Raw genomic sequence first — 6,961 nt, forward strand, 5'->3', positions numbered from 1 at the left:
GGCTTGTTAGCAATGTGTACCCACATGCACACGCTGGCCGCTGCTGTGAGAGTCATGTGGGTGTGTGTCTTTAGTTTGGTTTTCGATTGATGTGACGAAATGCCATGACCAAAGGCAACTTAGGGAGGAAAGGATTTATTTGGCTTACATAACTTACATCATCCAAAGAATCCAGGCAGGAACTCAAGGTGGGAACCCGGAGGCAGAAACTAAAGCAGAGGCCACAGGGGAAGTGCTGCTTACTTAGTCTTGCTCAGCCTGATTTCTTACATGCCCAGGACCACGAGCCCAGGGGTGATACAGCTCACAGTGGGCTGGTCCCTCATACATCAATCATTGTCAACGAAATGCTACACAGGCTTGTTAAAAAAAACCAATGCAGTAGGAAAACATTTTCCCAGTTGAGGTTTCCTCTTTCCCCTAATGTCTCTAGCTTGTGTCAACAAAACAAAACAAAACAAAACAAAACAAAAAATAATCAAGTCCCCAAAAAACCTAACTGGCAAAGTGTGTATGGTACCATCCCACAGCCATGGCTAAGCGGACTGTCTATGGGTTGAGTTAAGGGGTGAGACATTGTTTTCACAGATTGTATTGTGAGTGGTGATTATGTCACGAAGTCTCCTCCCTCGGCAGCAGACTTTAGTGGCCTTAGCGAAGGACTTAAATGTGGGGGAGCAACTCCACTGGACTTCTTTAACCCTGTGGAAACACAGGATTTCTCTCCACCAGAAAAAGAAGCCCACGCCAGACAGACACGCCTGCCTGAACCTTGACCTTAGCAGCAGCACCAAACGACCGAGACAAGCATTTATTGTCAGCGCGCTGCTACTGCAACTCCGGTTTAGAGCGCCATGAAGGTGTTGTGCAGAATGCTTCCGCAGGTGGCAACGCAAACTTGATGTCGGTTTCATTTATTGTGTGGGCTCTTCTCAAGTGAGCCCCGGGGTAGCCACCGTGGCTCTGAACCCGGGGAGCCCCACTCAGCTGCTCTTACCTTCTCTGTGGTGGCATCTGACAAATAGAGTACATCGGCACTTTCCACCTGAGCCCTGAGCCGAGGGCTGTGAGGGTTGAGGGACTGGCAGAGGATGGGCAGAGAGCGATTGGCAGGGGATGAGGAAGGGAAGGGTGAGAGAAGAGAGTGGCAGATGTAAGAGGTCAGGTTCCAACAGAATAGAGGGAACAGCCCTTCGAGTCTCGTTCCAAAACACCTTCCCATCTCTCTGGTCAGTCACATTGTAGCTCCATTGCTTCTTAGTGGATTTTCCTTCCCCATCCCTTTTAGACCCTTGAACCAAGACCAAGGCATAAAGGATGCTCCAGCTCAAGGGATGTGACCTCTCCAGTGTGTCTTTCACCACATTTCTCACCATTAAGCTTCTAAGAAGGAAGTGGGTGCCTGAATTGCCCAGGAGATGGCCTGGCATCTTCGGGACACGGTAGTTCTCCCAGTGAACCCACACAGCATACATCAGACATACAAGACACCAGAGGATGAAAACAAACCCCCTCAAGAATCAAAGCCAGACAGCCAGCTGCTCTGTCTGCAGACCAGCTTGACAGGATTGCTGTCTTTAGGGCAGTCTGTCCGGAGTCACTCTCTTCGGTGCCCCAGAGTAAAATTTATACACTATAATCTCATTGTAAATCTGAGTTTCCCACCCAAGTTTATCTCATCCACTAGTTTCAAACATACAATGTCAGATGCGTTACAGACAATGCATTACAATTACAAGGGAGAGCCACACCTACTCCCTGAGGACACTGTCCAGAGCCAAGTGAACTCATCAAGGGTACAAGGTGACCCTTCACAAGTTCATCAAAAGTGACAAGCCTTGGGTAGCCATCACAGAGGATTGCCACTTGGTGAATGCAAAGCCAGTAACGCAGTACAAAAAGTTTAAAACTTTCAGCAAGTAAGGAGAACACTAGGGTAATTCCCAAAACAGCCAGGCCCTGAGCCCAGGATTATAGGGACCATCCTGGGTGACTGGAGCTTATCCTGACGTAGAGCGGGGCATAGTCCTCTCTGCTCTTGGTCTCAGAGCAAGCTTCCTCATACACTGTATGTTCAAAACTAGTGGAGGAGACAAACTTGGGAGGCAATCTCAGATTTATAATGATACTGCAATGGGCACATGCCACTCTAGGGCACCTAGAATGGTGATCCTGATTTTGACTGGTTTAAGCCAGTTCCTTTTACTTCTGGCAAACATCACCTGAAGCAAGTATTAGAAACCATGTACAGTGCCCACAGCTTCTTCCCCTGCAACTATAGATACTTGTTCCTTTAACTCCCCACCTAATGCCTCTAGAATTAGATTCTGGAATAGCCTTGGTCCATGGAGCATCCACTACTGTACCACGAAGGGCCCGAGTGATAAACTGAAGTGAAGCCTGATTTTCCACTCCCAGAAGCATTCCGCATGAAATACCCATGGCACCCTAGCAACCAGAGATCGCAGCTGCAGAGAACTGGAGATAAATGCTCCACTTGTGTCACTACAACGAAATTTATGAGATTAGGTCATTTACATTCAGCAGAAATGTAGTTCTTACACCTCTGATGGATGGTCCAAGATCAATGATCTGGCTGGGTAGGCTCTCTCTCTGGAGGGGAGAAAGGCTGCAGATCCAGATTTTCTCAGCTATAGAGGTGTCCATAGTGGTCTTATACACATAAAACAGGAAGTGTGCATGGTATGAAGCCATAGGTGTGGTGGTTTTGAACCTCTGAAATGGTTAGCCAGCCCCAGTTAAATGCTTTCCATATAAGAGTTGCCTTGGTAGTGGGGTCTATTCACAGCAATGGACCCCAAACTAAAACAATAATTATCATTGATCAATGAAGTAAATCTGTATTCTCTGTATCCTCTTTACTGCATTTTCAATAAGCAAGATCAGTAAGTCTGAACTGTAAGACTGTGGGTAAGGTGTACCCCAAAGGTGGGCTGGCAGACAGCCATGCTAGGCTAGGAGGGGCTGAGGGTCAGGAGAAGCAGGTCAGAGGGATCCATGGTCACCTCAGAGACCTGGAGCCAGTTTGGAGAAAGGATAGAAGAAGCTATGGGTTCTAAAGGTGTGGGCGCATCTGCCTCAGATGGGTTTCCTCAACCTGCTTATGTGGCAGCAGGAATCAGAGGGCTGAGGGACAGCTGTGGCATTTCTTTCCTTGCCTCCTGCCATGCGTCCTCACGACTGTCTTCATGCTGAAGATTCTTTGCTTTGCCCTGTGGGACTGTTCTCATTCACGAATCCCATTCGGGGTTATTCCTTATGCTTTATTGTTCTTTACAAGACATTCTGGTCAATGCCCACACCCAGACGTGATTTCCCCATGTTTCCATCTAACTGTTTCAAAAAATTCAGGTCTTACATTAAGCTCTTTGACTCATTTTGAACTGATCTATTGCAGCACAGGGGGAGAGAAATGAAACTACTTTTTGTTTTACATTTTATTCATTTAATTTACTCTTCAATAATATCATACATCTATACAATGAAATTTGATCATATCCACTCCCCATTTTCTTTCTCCAACTCCTCTTAGATCTCCATCAACACATCCCCTCCCAACACCATGTTCTCCGTTTATTCTTTTAATAATCCACCAAGTCCAGTTGGTGCTGCCGGTGTGAGCATTCGAACAGCGCCACCCACTAGAGCGTAGATAATATGCCTGTGGCCACACTCAAGAAGGCTTCTCCTGCCAGGTGAGGTGACAGACACCTTGCACCTCAGCACTTGGGCAGCAAAGGCAGGCAGACCTTTGTGAGTTCAAGTCCAGTGTGATCTACCTAGTGAATTAAAAACCAGTCAGGAATACACAGTAAGATTAAAAAAAAATTCTCCCAGTGGCTGCTCTTCAAGTAAGGTGTAAGACTTTGGGATCCTCCTCCACCTAGGCCTGGATTTTAGCTGGCTTGGTTTTATGCAGGTCTGTGAAGATGCCCACATCTGTGTGAGCTCTTGAGGGCAACAGCGTGCCATTCCTGGCGGCGTTTCACTGCACTGCTTCTAACATCCTCTCACTTGCCCATGCTTTCCTCCTTTTATGATGATCCCTGAGCCTCGGGTGTGTGTGTGTGTGTGTGTGTGTGTGTGTGTGGTGTGAATGCATGTGCATGTATGATAGATTTCCGGTTTAGGGCTAGGCACTCACAGTCACTCTTTTTTTTTTAAAGTTATGTTTATTTAATGGACGGTACACTGATCATGTCAGAACTCTTTCTCTTCATCAGATGTTTGAGCTCCGTGCAAAGCCTTTGGTTTTTGAGCTTGAACATGGATTTCTTTATTCCATCAATAATATGATGCTCTTGTTGTAGTGCATTCTGAAGTTCTTCCTGGAAGAAAACTGAACCCAGCCCGAGCCTCTGTGAAAGCCGGCTCTTTGTCAAAAGGTCCAGTGCACCTTCTTCCATGGTCAATCTGAGCAAAATGCTCTCTCAGCTCACTAGATGCTGCGATCTAAGGAATTTTTCTGATAAATGCTGTAGGCCAACCAATACTGGAACTCCCTTTATGGAAGAGGCTGCCATGTTAAAACTGAATCAAAACCTGGGGCTATACAGTCACTTATTATTAGCATTTTAAAATAATTCTCTGTAGTGGCCGCAGCCCACTGCAAAAAAAAAAAAAAAAAAAAAAAAAAAAAAAAAAAGAAATGAAATGAAAAAAGAAAAGAGAAGAAAAAAGAAAAGAAAAGAAAAAAACTTCTCTTACCAAAGTTAAAAGCATCCCAAGTATATGGGTATAAACATAAAACTAAACACAACCTCTTAGCGAAACAACAACGGAAGGTTCTGTCCCAAGCCTGTGACCTCCCCAGACAGAGGCTTTTGATCAGGTTTACTCTGTACCAAACATGAGAACCCCTCCTGTGGAGCAGGCCTCAACTCCAACCAGGATGTGGTCAGTTACCCCACAACAGTTATGCCACCATGGCAGGAGTGTAGAAATCTTCGTTCGAGCATGCACTGTCCAGGGCTGCGTAAGACCACCGATGTTCTTTCTCTGCAGTAGCACTTTCCAGCACCATAAACATGGTCAACAGCGAGGAACTTTCTTGGTCAGTTTGAGGCTAATTCCTTTAGGACCCACAGCCAAAGAGTGTGTGGTATCTTCAGCAAAAAGGCCTCACCCTACAGCTGTGGTGGAAAACGAAGGAAACTGGTAACAGCCTGTGTGTTTGTAGCGACCTCTGGGGTCTTCATGGCCAGGACTCCTAGGGAAGTATGCCTGCCACTGTGATTTTTTTTTTTTCCGGAGCTGGGGACCGAACCCAGGGCCTTGCGCTTCCTAGGTAAGCGCTCTACCACTGAGCTAAATCCCCAGCCCGTGATTTTTGTTAATAAACCATGTCTTCTGGGAGCAGCACTATCTGCCTTGAAGGGTAATTCCCTTCAAACTTTTTCAGTTATATTTTGAAATGAGCTTGCTAACCAGAGGGTTTCTATAAGACATTTTCATACATCCTTAGTTTTAGGTAACCCACTGTCAGGACTTCAGCTGTCAGTCAGACACAAACATAGAGATGCCTGAGAAATAGGAACCTTAAGTGAGAAATTTACTAGATCATATTGGCCCACGGCAATATCTGGGAGGCATTTTTAAAAATTGCTAATTGACTAGCAAGCCTCAGCTCACTGCGGGTGGTGCCATACTTGGGCAGGTGGGTCTGGGCTGTGTAAGGCAGCGGAATGTGAGCCTGGAAACCAGCCAGTGAGCAGCATCTTTCCATTGGCTTCTGCCTGGAGCTCCTGCCTGTTAACCAAATAAGTCCTTCCCTTCCCTTACCCTTCCTCCTCCTCCTCTTTTCCTTCTTCTCCTCTTTCTCCTTTACTCTTGCTCTCCCTTGCTCTCTCTGTCTCTCTCTGTCTCTGTCTCTCTCTGTCTCTCTCTGTCTCTGTCTCTCTCTCTCTCTCAGACAGGGTCTCACTATGTAGTTCTGGTTGTACCAGAACTTACTAAATAATCCAAACTGGGCTTGAACTCTCAGAAAGCCCCCTGCCCCTGCCCCTGCCCCTGCCCCTGCCCCTGCCCCTGCCCCTGCCCCTGCCCCTGCCTCTGCCCCTGCCCCTGCCCCTGCCCCTGCCCCTGCCTCTGCCTCTGCCTTCTCTGCCCCTGCCCCTGCCTCTGCCCCTGCCTCTGCCCCTGCCCCTGCCTCTGCCCCTGCCCCTGCCCCTGCCCCTGCCTCTGCCTCTGCCTTCTCTGCCCCTGCCCCTGCCTCTGCCCCTGCCCCTGCCCCTGCCCCTGCCCCTGCCCCTGCCCCTGCCTCTGCCTTCTCTGCTCCTGCCTCTGCCCCTGCCTCTGCCCCTGCCTCCTCTGCCCCTGCCTCTGCCTCTGCCTCCTCTGCCCATGCCCCTGCCCCTGTCCCTGCCCCTGCTCATGTCCCTGCCCCTGCCCCTGCCCCTGCCTCCTGAGGACAGAGGTTAGTGGTAAGTGCAAGGTCCTCCTTGCCCTGTATTAGTTACTTTCTTGTTGTGATAAAACACCATGAGCAAAACAACTTTTAGAAGGAAGGGTTAGAGCGAGCTTGCACTTACATCACTGTGGGGAGGCTTGTCAGCAGGCAGACACAGTGGCTGGAACAGCAAGCTGAGACCTCACAGCTTGAACTAAAACACAAGGCAGAGAGCAACTAGCAAAGTGCACCTCCAGTGGCACACTTCCTCCAACGAGGCCACGTTGCCTAACTGTGTCACCAACTACGGGTGAAATATTCAAATGCACAAGACTGTGGCGGCGGAACATTCTTACTCAAACCGTCACATTCCATTCCCCGGCCCTCACGGGGTCATGAACATCTTGTAATGCAAAATTTATTTTTCTAAACTTTACAGTCTTTCACAGCCTTAACACCCTTTAAAAGTCCAAAACTTATCCTGAGATGCCAGGCCATCTCTTTTATTTGTAACCCTGTGTAAAATCAAAGAACAAATTACATACTTCCAAC

General features: G+C 47.9%; 1 pseudogene; it reads right to left on the reverse strand.

Annotated features, from left to right (window-relative positions):
• Positions 1-393: 393 nt before the first annotated feature.
• On the reverse strand, positions 394-6,690 carry Slirp-ps1 (SRA stem-loop interacting RNA binding protein, pseudogene 1; annotated as a pseudogene).
• Between the last annotated feature and the right edge of the window lie 271 nt (positions 6,691-6,961).

Source organism: Rattus norvegicus, chromosome 10, assembly GCF_036323735.1.
Source record: "Rattus norvegicus strain BN/NHsdMcwi chromosome 10, GRCr8, whole genome shotgun sequence".
Taxonomy (NCBI): domain Eukaryota; kingdom Metazoa; phylum Chordata; class Mammalia; order Rodentia; family Muridae; genus Rattus; species Rattus norvegicus.